The following is a 14,097-nucleotide window of genomic DNA, read 5'->3' on the forward strand; positions in this document are numbered from 1 at the left end:
ATGGGGTTTCTGCTAGAGAAATAGCACGAAAATCACATTACAGTGCATGTATATCTATTATATACAAAGATAGTAAACGTGGCAACACGCCGACCCACAGGCCCCCGGGACAGGTACGGCCGGGCTTGGACCCGCCCATACTTGCTGCCAAGGTGACCGCACCTTGGAATTTTCGCGTGCTTGACCGAGCATCGCCATTGGTTGCCTGCGGGGGTAGCCTGGGCGCTTGGCGGGGGCTTAAATACGAGGACAGTTCCACTGGGGTCATCTTGCTTCCTAGACGACCCCTACGCATCATCCGATCCCCTCTATTGATTGCTGACCCGTCAATGTGGTTTGGGGAGGGCCCGGACCTTTGGCCACTTGCTGGTGCCAGGACTGGCTGCTGATCTGCCGTCGAAGGAACCCTTGGGAACCTCTTTGGGCGAGAGGTAGGGAAGAGTTAGAGGGCGGGATTTCTCGCTCTCGGTGTTCTTGTTCCTGGCTGGTGGTGCGAGGAGGCTGTTTGCTGCTGGTGTTTAGGGCGTTGGGGGGAGGGGGGGGGGGGGCTTTGCAAATTTAAGTCCAGGTTGATTTGGGCGATAGCGAGGAAATGTATTTCTACAAAATATGTTTTAATTCTCTCCCTGGGAATCGAAGCAGGTACTGGTACACGATGATGTGGCTTAACGGCTAGAGCTGCCGGATTTGGATCTGGGGCACCAGGTTCGAATCTCGCCGACAGCTCAACATCCTGTGAGTCTGGGCAAATCTCCCCGTGCCTACCAAAAACGAATGTGTCCATGTGTATGTAACGTAACTGGTGCTCAAATTAGTTGCTTGTGTGTTTTGTCACTGTCCTATATATTAATACACAGCGTTTATTTTAGATTGCTGGGAGGCTTATTACATATCTGCTACTACAAGAACTGTGTGTGCCTGGGATGCCTCCAAAGCAGGTCAAGCATAAATCAGATATGGCTGCTATCAGGCGCGCAACGCCCATTGGACTCAAAGGGCTCCAGATCCCCCTAGTGTGTGGCAGCCCGAGCTGAGACAGCTTCCGGGGCACACACACAGCCGCACCCTAGTACTTCACACGTCTTTAAAATACCATTTGCTTATTAATGAGGCTTTGTTATGTTTTCACCCCCTCTTAGAGCCCCTGCATCTCCACTCTGACTATCACTAGAAATTTTTCTTAGTCACCACGTCAGACACAGGCAGTGAGGTGGTTACTGGGGAGCGTCCTAGGAGATCTGAAAGCAGATTTAGTATTTTTTTTCATGTAGCGCTCTGCATTTACTAAATAAGGCACTCTCCTCCCGTCTTGCTAGCACCTGCAGCTGAAATCAGCTGACGTGTGACACAGAGACACCTTGGCATCAGAATAGGTTTTGTACTGAAAGGAACCCTTCCAGTACAAAATACTATGGGGCTTATTTACCAGCCCATTGTGCCGCAGATACTTGTCTTTTTCCTAAACTAAAAGTGACGCACTGGCAGCACAAGGGCCTTGTAAATAAGTCTCTATGCACAGACTTACTTTAACCATTTTCCCACGTTGTATGTGTGCTGTAAGGTGCTGCACACATGCAAAGTCGGAAAAGGAAGGAGAAATTAAAGCATTCCTCCTTCCTTGCGCCTACCTGAAAAGGGCACCGTTTTCTCACGTTTAACTCGATATACTTTATGTGGTTAATTGGGTTTCGCGTGAGAAACCTTGGGTGGTTGCATGGGAACGCCCATGCACCACCCTTGGTATGTCCCCATGGTACAAATTAATGCAAAGAAGCGCATTACTTTTCCGTTATTTCCATCCCTAAACAAGTTTAGCGCTGGAGAGTAAATTTGGGGAAAAAAGATTTTGCGACGGTTTGCGTCACTTTTGTGACACAAACACAGCACAAAATCCTAGTAAATTCCATCAAAGCCAGCATTTTCCCCTGTTGGTAAGCGGCCATGAACGGTTTATGTGTGTGTGTGTAAAATCAAGTGCAGCAAAGGCGACAACTGGCACACCTAGGGGTCATATGCACAAGCCCTTATCGCCATGGGAGCGTCACTGTTTGTGATGTTACTTTAGCGATAGGGGCTTTGCCTTATTTACAAGGCAGCGTCAGGCTTAAAGTTGGCTTCTAAATAAGGCCCCCTTTCATGCTATGCTTAGGGCGAAAGGGAAGGGCAATTGGCGTGGAACCCGCCCCGTCGCCGGCTAGTTACCTCTTCCAGCACTCACCTCTAATCTCCCGTGTAGTAGGCAAGTGTCCTACCCCTCACTCTGCTGGGATCGGGCAGATGGAGAGTAGCGCGTCTGTCCTCCATTAAGAGTGTGCACTACACTGTACCCTATACACCCATTACAAAATGGCCGCCACTATTACAAGCCTAATCACGTGACACTCACGCTGCTCGACCTTGTCCAGGGTGTGGCCACGCCCCTAGCACACTCCTAATGGAGGACAGACGCGCTACTCTCCATCTGCCCGATCCCGGCGGAGTGAGGGGTAGGACACTTGCCTACTACACGGGAGATTAGAGGTGAGTGCTGGAAGAGGTAACTAGCCGGCGACGGGGCGGGTTCCACGCGTTTCCCGCGGCCCGCGCCCCTCTTTAAAACTCTTGAACCCCCGCGTTACTAAGTTGAGCGCTGTGAGACTCGTGGTCCTGGAGGAGGGCTCTGCCACGGGTGCCTGGCTAGCCCGCCTCCGTGAACCAGGTAGTTTCTACCAAAAGTAGGCCCATTGAGATTGAGATTCTTTATAGCACACCCATAGGGGCACATTTCCCTCCGTGTGGAGATTTCCACGGTGAGCGAGACATTATACAACAATGTACCGTGTCCCATGGCCTGGTGGTTGAGCCCTGTTTTCTAGCCTACATATATATATATATATATACGCATATTTATATATTCACTATGTAAGATCCTGTGACACATAAGATGAGGGACCATGATCGTTCCATCCCTCCGGCTTAATGACCACATTTACAGTCATTGCTTCCCTCAATAGCAACCCAACCACCTTATCAAACCAGGGACTGTGATACCAAGCAATGCATGCATTTAATCATTTACTTTTAAAGGCCACACGTTAATAATATCATCTACTTGTATAGTTTACACGTTAATAATATTGTTTAAAACTCCTCAATGCTCAGCCTTCAATACAGAGGCATCTTCCCTGATGTACGACCCGCCGGGCATTGATGGGGCTGACTATTCCTAACTTTTAGGTGAGTTGGGGATACCAATTCTCTTAACAACAACCAGATTACTGCTGCATAACTTTTAATCTTTTAAATGTTTATTTTCTAATGCCTGTCCTTGTGCAGCCTCTCCTCACTAACACGCTGCAGTTTTTTAACTCACGCTGGACCACACTGAAGCATGACACACGGTCCAGCACCCAGTCTGACACATGCTAAGCGCGCAGTTGCACCTTTGAGCATGTCACGTTGTGTGCACCTGGTCACTGAGACTATGTCACTTATGCTCATAACCAGCCTCTTTTGTTCCCCACTCTAGGCAAGGAACAGTGCTACAGAGGTACAACTTTCCCATATATTGGTAATGAGCACAGAAGTTTCATATAGACACTATAACCATTGTTTGTAGACTATACCACAGAGGTCCTGACGAATCGCAAGTTAATGTAACACAGCGAGAAACATGTCAACCGTTTTCTATACTTCTTGGTCTAGTCTAGAGCAAGGATACATTACCTTCCAGTAAACCTAGATTAGCTTCACTTTTTAATTGTAACGAGGGACCACCCGAATAAAGTAGTCTCTGGTACCCTACGCTACATTTTAACTCACAATCAAGTCTACAACCCACCTGGCCCCATACCCACACTTCACCCATAGGCAGTTGGATTCAAAAGATCTCCGCCAAAGAGCCCCTCTTCGAGGTGAGCCCGTTGGGGATTGCACCACCTACCCAACGAGGAGCAACGCCTATGATGAAGCATGACACCTGCAAGGGTGTGTGAGGCAACCATATCCAACACAATGGATACCCAGTGGTAGGCTAACACACGTTAACCACCACACCATCACTTCCCTGTGACCAGCACACCGCACAACCTTCTTTTCCTCTCTCCAGGAACAGCCTTGTCCATCTTCTTCTGATTTAAAGCCTGGTCTTACCCTTGAGCAAGTCTCTGTTCTTGTTGTCTACAACTGCTCCCTCAGTTTGTGAAAGAACAAAAGGGCTGAATGGGGTTTTTGGATTGGCTCATCATGGATTTTAATGGGGCTGGTTGAGAGGTCACAGCGTTGACCCATGTACTAAAGTTAGCAGCCGCTGTCTCTGGTAATGCAGGGAGAGGCCAACCTATCTTTTGTATCTGAATTGCTGGGGTGCCAACATGCCTGCGTTATCTGACATAAGATTCCAGGTCAGTCGATAAGAAACGAAATGTTTAGCAATGTGGTTGGGAGTTTGGGCATGTAGTGCCTTGTGGATAACAGGGAGGTTTCCACTACGAGTTGGCTGGATCAGTAACCTCTGTGAGAATACTGCTCGCAGCGACTTTGATTAGTCTGGAGTTTTTTAATCTAATATTTCCATGTCCAGAAATACCAGACCATTTTACCAGGTGCCGATCCAGACCCTGTATTACCATGTGGTCAGAGGCTGTAGGGCAGACACAGCTCAGCCCCTGCCTGCCCTCTCCAGCATTGCATGGTGAGCAATCAGTGGTCAAAGCCTCCCTCCTCCTTCAGACGACCTCCACGACCCACCCCCAGCAACCCAGAGCTCACACAGATATATATCACCCGTACAGAGAAGGTGGTGCATGTGCAGAAGTCCCCAGGTTTGGGAAACAACTGTATAAAAAGTTATCCTCCCTTCATGGGTTTTTCAGTCATACAGATTTAGGCCTCTGCTTTTTAGGTCTCGCCTGAACCAGCGCTTACACTGCTCTGGCCAGACCGTAAGAAAGAAGGGCTTAAAAAATGCTACCGCGGGCTACAGCTTGCAGTGCATGTGCGCGGGCGCGTGCTTAGGAGCAGAGGCACCATATGGCAAAGCTCGTCATGCTCATTAAGCGCCCGCGATCACTTTCACCCTCAATCACTTTTGCGGCGCCCCTTTGATGTTCTCGTTCAAAGAACATCAAACATCAAAGAACATGTTGTTGTGTTAATGCTTTGCTGCTGCACATTTGACTTTCAATGTGCTCTCTCTTTCCACAAACACGATGTTTGTGTTCCTTTATTTTGAGATGCTTTTAGTATTACTGTCACACACACAACCACAACCAGACACACAACCACAACCACACGCACAACCACACAAACAACCACACACACAACCACACACACACACACAACCACACACACCCACACATACAACCACACACACACAACCACACACATACACACAACCGCACACACATACACAACCACACACACATCCACAGCCACACACACACAACAACCACACACACAACCACACACACAACCCCACACACAACCACAACCACACACAACCACAACCACACACACAACCACACCCAACAACACACAACCACACACACAACTACACCCAACCACACACACAAACACACACAACCACACACATATACACACACACACACAACCACACACACAACCACAACCACACCCACATACACAACCACACACACAACCACACACACAAACACAACCACACACACAAACACATACACACACAACCACACACACACACACAACCACACACACACAACCACACACACACAACCACACACGCACAACCACACGCAACCACACACATAACCACATACACACAAACACAACACACACAACCACACACAACCACACACACACACAGCCACCCACACCCACACACACCCACACACACCCACACACAACACACACACACACAGCCACACACACAACCACACACACAACCACACACACAACCACACACACAACCACACATACAACCACACACACACACAACCACACACACACACACACAAGCACACATAACCACACACACAACCACACATACAGCCACACACACACAACCACACACACAAGCACACACACACACACACTCACAACCACATGCACACACAGACAACTACACACACACACACACAACCATATACACACACAACCACACACACAACCACACACACAACCACACACACAACCACACACACACAACCACACACACAACCACACACACAACCACACACACACACACAACCACACACAACCACACACACACAACCACACCCAACATCACACAACCACACACACAACTACACCCTACCACACACACAAACACACACAACCACACACATATACACACACACAACCACACACACAACCACAACCACACCCACATACACAACCACACACACAACCACACACACAAACACAACCACACACACAAGCACATACACACACAACCACACACACACACACAACCACACACACACAACCACACACACACAACCACACACGCACAACCACACGCAACCACACACATAACCACATACACACAAACACAACACACACAACCACACACACACACAGCCACCCACACCCACACACAACACACACACACACAGCCACACACACAACCACACACACAACCACACACACAACCACACACACAACCACACATACAACCACACACACACACAACCACACACACACACAAGCACACATAACCACACACACAACCACACATACAGCCACACACACACAACCACACACACAAGCACACACACACACACACACACACAACCACATGCACACACAGACAACTACACACACACACACACACAACCATATACACACACAACCACACACACAACCACACACACAACCACACACACAACCACACACACAACCACACACACACAACCACACACACAACCACACACACAACCACACACACACACACAACCACACACAACCACACACACACAACCACACATACAACCACACACACACACAACCACACACACACACACAAGCACACACACACAAGCACACACAACCACACACACAACCACACACACACAACCACACACACACAACCACACACACAACCACACACACACAACCACACACACACAACCACACACACAACCACACACACAACCACACATACAACCACACACACACACAACCACACACACACACAACCACATGCACACACAGACAACTACACACACACAACCATATACACACACAACCACAGACACACCACACACACAACCACACACACACACACACAACCACACACAGACACAACCACACACACACACAACCACACATACAACCGCACACACAACCACACACTCACACACAACCACATGCACACACAGACAACTACACACACACACAACCTCATACACACACAACCACGCAACCACACACACATCCACACCCACACACACAACCACACACACACACAACCATACACACACACACACACACACACAACCACATGCACACACAGACAACTACACACACACACACACACACAACCTCATACACACACAACCACGCAACCACACACACATCCACACCCACACACACAACCACACACACACACAACCATACACACACACACACACAACCACACCAAGCATTGGCATAGTCAATAGGTCTCGCCTTTGGGACCTTATAAGTGTTTAGCCATGCAACAGTTGATGTGGTTGCACCAAGGATATTGTGCTGCATAACTAAATACCTAGAAGGTCCCAAAAGCGAGACCTATTGGCTATGCCAATGCTTGTTTTTCTAATATTACATGTACTTAGAGTGGCTTTGGATCACCCTCTTGCTAATTAATGAGTGCATACCTGTGTTATCTATCTCATTTCACTGACCCTGTTTCATATCCTTCCTGACCCTGTTTCATGGCTTTCCTACATATTCTTATATTTGTCCCCCTCAGGGTCATTTCAGTCCCAAGGAGTTTGATTGTGTAATGTGTCATCTGCTGATGTCAGACCTTGCTTTACAGCGGTCAGGTGGGTCGATCGTTTTTCTCTACCTCTCTCTCATCTCCCTCCTTGCCCAATGCCCTCTCTTCCACTCCTTGCTTCACGTCACCCAGCATCTGCTTGTTTTAGTTTGTAAAGTTTGTTGTCTTTTTATAATAAAGTCAGTATCTAAACAATTAGGATGGTTAATGTATAAAAAGGAAACTGAAACAAACACAAAGGCAGTAGGATTCACACGTTGTGCGTACATTACATTTTGTTTCTGCTCTGGTAATGTGCATTTGAAAGGTATAAAACAGCATCAGGGCGGAAGATCTTGTAAACAGACACATGTATACAGAGAAGTGCCCAGGCAATGCTGGCAGCTGTCAGTCAGTGCTTGATGCTGATTGGCCTCGCTGCTAACCAGCCTCATACGAGGGAGTGCAGGTCCGTGCTCATTACATTCCAGCTCTTATTGATGCCATAAAGGGACTTTGAAGTAACTTCACGAGCGAGGTGGGGTCACATATGGTCAACCCGGCAAAGATCCTAAAAGATAATTGTCACCTCTTTGATTACTCGTTCCATGTTTGCGCATGTGTTAATCACTGCCAAACGTGTGTCTTTCTGATTCGATCGAACTCTGTCCACTTCCATGCTCTGACAATGTAAATATTATGATTAGGGGGCTGGTTGCTCGCCTATAATAATCCACGTTACAGCTTTGATTTACAGCTGGGCCTATTCTAACTTCTATTTTTCAGAGGTTAATTAGAAAGGTAATAGGTTACTGACAAATAATTGGTCACAGGTTAGTCTATGGTGAGCTCTGTGGTTGAGAATACCTTTAGAGTGCTGAGCACAACGTATGCCGAGAGTTAGGGAAGTTGTGCCAGTTGCTATGTTTGAAACCCAATTTTAGGGGCTGGTAAAGTTTTACCGACTTCTAAAATGGGTTTGGAGATCCTCTTGTAAATAAGTAAGAGGTGTATTGTGGGCATGCTTGAAATAGGGTCTCTGGCTGACAGGTTGCTACCCTGTCCAAGCAGGGATCCTAGTCAGGATAAGGGGCATCCACTTCCAAAATAACCCCAATTCCCCCCCTTGGTAGCTTGGCATGATCCGTCAGGCTTATCTCAGAGGCAGAGTGTAAAGCATTTGCACATAATCAACAGTAATACAGTGAAAACACTACGAAATGACACCACACCAGTTTTAGAAATATAACCAATATTTATCTGCGGTAAACAAGACCAAAACGATAGAATATATGACGTTATATCACATCCCAACACAACACATGTCATTACAACGCGGTTCTAACAACTCAAGTGCTGTTACAACCCGTTACCATTACAACGCACACTTTTACATCGCATATGCCTTTACCACGCATACCATTACAATGTAAAGGCATGCGTACAGAGTATTTCACCATCAGGACATGCGAGCAAGACACTAAACGAGCAAAAATGAAGTCCAGCATACCATCAAAAACAGGAGGTCAGAAAGCAAACAAGACAAGAGGAACACTCCAAAAGATGCCAAATGTAAGGGGGCATCCTTCCCCAATAGTGATACGGTACCATATGTAGCAATGTCTGGAACAGGAATATTGGTCGCAATCATTGGCCTATTTACTGACTTCCAATTTGGGATGGTAACTGATTCCCAAAGATAATTGAGTCCCCTTCGGACCCTAACCATTTTAGAGCTGGGGTCAGGGCTTCAAATTTTAGATTTTGAAAACCAATCACAGGGTTGGTAGTCTGCTGACCCTTGCAGGCCACCATTCCTGTTATAATGGACAATTGTAGTGGGTTGCAACTTGTGACCAGCCAAATTAATATTAATATCCATTTGAGAGGTGGATGTGTGACCACTAAGATTACTTAATTTGTGAACCGATCTGGTACTAGGTAGGTTGGTTCTCAAAATAAGTTACTGGTTGCAGAGAGTTGGTGCATAATTTGTTACTGGATCTGGCAACCGGGTTTTTAGTATATTACGCTCTTTATTCCAAGTTGCCCTTTAATTTCAATGGGGCAGATAACTCCTATTGCAGGCCTTATTTGATCTAAAGATTCACCATGGCTCTGGTGTCACTTAGGACTCCATTTGCTGAAAGCAGTGAAACTATGAGGAAAAATGAGGCATTACTGGGGGTATTGGACTCATCATTACTGATTTCCCCAGTAAAGCCTCATTTTTTTATTGTTCACCCTATGGTCTATGGTAATTCTGCATCGCCAAGACACTTGTGACCCTCATATTACTAACTCCGGAGTGGAGAATTCCCACCACCAAAGCCAGGCCCAAGACAAATTGGTTTAATTTTTAGGCCTCGCCTATGCAGCACACGTTTTTTTTTATCGGCAATACGGCACTTTCTAATCACCTTTATCAGTGTGTTGTGACCAGAAAGTGCTCACCCGACGTGAACTTTGAAAACTGTTTTCTTTTTGCTGGGACTCCGACTCCGTATAGCACTAACAGGGGAGACAGCTTGTTTTACTTTGGGCTGCGCGTGAGCAGTGCGCTTGTCATGACTCGGAAATGGTCGCCAGGGTGAACTGTACGGCCTGGTTATCGGTGCTGCTGGGCGGAGCCGGCCTCCTGCTGCTCCTGGAGCTCCAGAGGCTTTGGTATCCCTCGCACCAGCGACCCCCAGGGCCCGTCCTGCTGCCCTTCTTGGGAAACATGCTCGAGATCAGCATTGGGAAACTGTTGCAGTTCTTTGCAGAGACAAGTGATCACAAACGTACTTAAAGCGAATCAGGTAGACCGGTGGGTTATTATGCTGGCTGCAGAAATCTGAGTGCAACCTGCAGGACATATGTTACTGTAATCCTGTCCATCCACTGCTCCTAATTTAGGAGCTTCCTTTTTCTTTGTCCTTATGCTTTCCACTCAAGCGCTCATGTTTTCTTTCACTTGTTTGTCTCCTCCCACCTGTCAACACCTGTTGCTTCTATTCCTTTCCACATCTGCTTTATTATACACCTCCTTAACAGCCCTCACACTGTTTCTGTTCCGTTTTGTAACTTTGCTCATGGTGTCTGTTAGACCTGGCACCATTGGCATGGGTCTCCCTTCCACTTTTTGCTGTTTCCTCTTATGTTTTTGCTGGTTTTAGATGCTTCTGGGCAATATGCCACTACTGTTCAGTGCCACAGTGCAAGTGCTCCCTATGATAAATTGATGTATGGATTAGTGACTCCATGATTGGCTTGATTGGTTTACTTGTTAGACCCTAGTACAGTACACTGCGTGTGCCCAGGGCTTGTAAATCCAATGCTGCTGGTGGGCTTGCAGCACTGCTTGTGCCACCCACCGGAGCAGCTTGTAAAGTGTGTCTCTTGCCTGCCATTGCAGAGCATGTGTGCAGTCTGGTACTGCCATGTTGACTGGACAAGTGTACCCACTTGCCAGTCCCTATACCTTCCCTTTTATACATATCAGTCACCCCTATGGTAGGCCCAAGGGCAGGGTGCATTGTAGGTAAAAGGTAGGACATGCCCTGATGTGTGTAGCATGTCCAAATATTGAATTACAGCCATTTTCTTTTTTCACTATTGCATGGCTACCTGTTCCTCATAGGCCAGAATGGGTAGTTATATTATTACATCTTATAATCCTAACTGATTCAGGGAACTAGGTAGAAATTCGAGTTTAGTATGCCTGAACTCAGAATGATAAAACATATCTTTTAGTGAAGTTGGTTTTAACATTCTGTTTTTGAAAATACCACTTTTAGAAAGTAGGTATTTTCTTGCCTAACTATCCAAGCCTTCCTCTGCTAGGTTGTGTATTCCTTGTCTGGAGTTTGAGTGAAAGGAGCTGGGGGATTCCAGGAGACAGGGTGAGTCAGTACAGGGCTGAATAGAGAGATCTGCATGCAGATGGGAGGGATGAGTTGTACCTGGGACCTGAATAGGACTGTGCCTTTCCTCCACAACTCTGGCTCCACCTCCTGTGGTGTGTCTGATGTCCCTGGCCCACACACTGAAAGGGAAGCAGGAGTCTTGTCAACAAAGTGCTCCAGGACTGACAAGAACTGGTTTGTACTAGGCAAAGGCCTCTCTGCCTTTAGAGAACAAAGGGAAAAATAGTATACATATTGGGACCCAGACCCAAGAACTTTAGATCACTTCTGGGAATCAAGACAAATCTTTCCTGAGGAGAAGAACCAGGAAGCTGAAGGAGGAGCCTACACCTGTGCTGTGTGTTGTGGGTTTGGCATGCAGTGTTTGATTCATTGCCAAAGAGAGGAGAAAAGGACTGAGTGTGCTTTCTATCAACTTGGAGAAGAATCTCCAAGGGCTTGAACTAGAGCTTGCCTCCTGCCTGAAGTCTCAGGGATACAATAATTCACCAACCAGCTCCCCCCTGAATTCCCTTGCTGGGAATAGAAGTGACTGCTGTTGTGCTGGGCTTTCTGAGAGACTGCGTGTCGCTGGGAGCTGGAAGCACGATGCAACATTGGGAAGCATGTAGCCGCTGTCAGCGCTTCGCCGAGGAGCCGCCGCTGCCGCTGTCAGCACCGCATCGCCGAAGCGCGGCGTATCACCGGAGAAGCAGGACGCTGCCACAGAGGACATTGTTGCATCACCGGAGAAGTGCATTGCAGGGCCTGTCGTGGCTCCAAAGATCATTGAGTCGCCGCAGGCTGTCGGGCGTGCCCGCATCAAACCAACGTTGTCGCATCGCAACCGAGACACCATTTTTGTCGCATCACACCGGAGAAGAGTATCGCATCGAGGTGCCATCTTGTATCATCACACCGGAGAGCAGTAAGAAACCGACGCATCAACTCACCAGAGAGTGAGGAAGCGAGCATCAACACCCCTGCGCAGCAGTAAGGAACCGACGCATCCACTCCCCTGCGACCCTTTTGTTTTCTTTGTATTACGTATTCAAGGTACATTGAGAGTAAAGTATTGCATTTACAACTTGAGAGAACTGAGCTATTTTATAACCTTTTAGAGACTATTTTTGAGTACAGTATTGTGGATTTTTGTCGTTTGGTCTTGTATTAAGTCTATATAAAAATACCTAATTTTATAATACAACCTGTGTGGTGTTCATTTGTAGTGTTGTCACTGTATTACTGTATGCTTTACACACTGCCTCTGAGATAAGCCTGCCTGCTCGTGCCAAGCTACCAAGGGGGTGAGCATGGGTGAGCATGGGTTATTTTAGGAGTGTAGCCCCATACCCTGACTAGACGCAAGGGTCCCGATTTGCTACAGGTACCTACCTATGCCAACTAGAGACTCCCAAATCTAACATTGGTGGTCAGCGGTGAGGATTTGGACTTACTTTTGTGATTCATAGACAGTGATTGGTGTACACTACTAGTGAGTGTAGACCATAACGCAACCACATACTTTTTGATAGAATTTTTACTTTGGACTTCTTTTCTATTTTTGATTCAAATCTAACAGTGTCCCATTGTTGAAATAGAAACCGGCATTCTGAAATGTAGCAAGGATTTTAAAATGATGCTCCACAAGGCATGTCGTTTATCAAGCCAGGCGCCATCCACATGTCCTCTTATGTTTTTTTTTACTTTAATTGAATTTTAACTCTCCCAGCTCCCTCACCATGCCCCTCTTATTTCAACATAATTGCAAGCTTCTGCCAGTGAGTAACAAGATACCACGCTACAGCTCAAGCACACAAAAAGGCCAGTTGTTGGGGACTGGGCACGCGCCCTGGAAATGGCCATGCCAAAGAGAAGCTGAGGGAGCTGGCCTCAGGCAGCTTCTGCTTGGACACTTTGTTTCAGTTTCTTCAAGAGTTGGTTCTTGTGTGCTCTTGCCAAAATAATTTAGTTTACCAAAAACGTTATTTTTGTTTGTTTGTTAGTTTCAGCACTCCATCAAAGTTCATGTGTTTTCTAGCTTTCTCTGGTGTGCCTTTTCCCTTACTCACCGCACCCATGACTCCATTTTGCTCCCGCAAGCTCATTTACAGTGATGAAGTACATCAGATAATCAGTCTCTGGACTCCTACTCCTACTGATCATCAACTAAATTCCTAACTCGCTAGGTAGCTTAACTTCTGTCCTGAGAATACAGCCCAGATGCTAGAGGTGGGCGAGCCAACAAATTAACAGGGAAAGCCGAGCCAGAGCCAAGTTAAGGGTCTG

General features: G+C 47.0%; 1 protein-coding gene across 2 annotated transcripts in view; it reads left to right on the forward strand.

Moving 5' to 3' along the window:
- Window positions 1-233: 233 nt before the first annotated feature.
- Window positions 234-14,097, forward strand: part of LOC144783023 (cytochrome P450 2G1-like) — a 278,934-nt gene continuing 265,070 nt past the window's right edge. Inside the window, exon 1 of one of the 2 annotated variants that reach the window (XM_078662211.1) lies at window positions 234-431. The gene's annotated coding sequence lies outside the window, so the exon portion shown is untranslated. Of the gene's footprint in view, window positions 432-660; window positions 736-14,097 lie in introns of those variants that run through there. The other variant, XM_078662212.1, reaches the window with a different exon arrangement.

This window comes from Lissotriton helveticus, chromosome 9 (genome assembly GCF_964261635.1).
Source record: "Lissotriton helveticus chromosome 9, aLisHel1.1, whole genome shotgun sequence".
NCBI classification, from domain to species: Eukaryota; Metazoa; Chordata; class Amphibia; order Caudata; family Salamandridae; genus Lissotriton; species Lissotriton helveticus.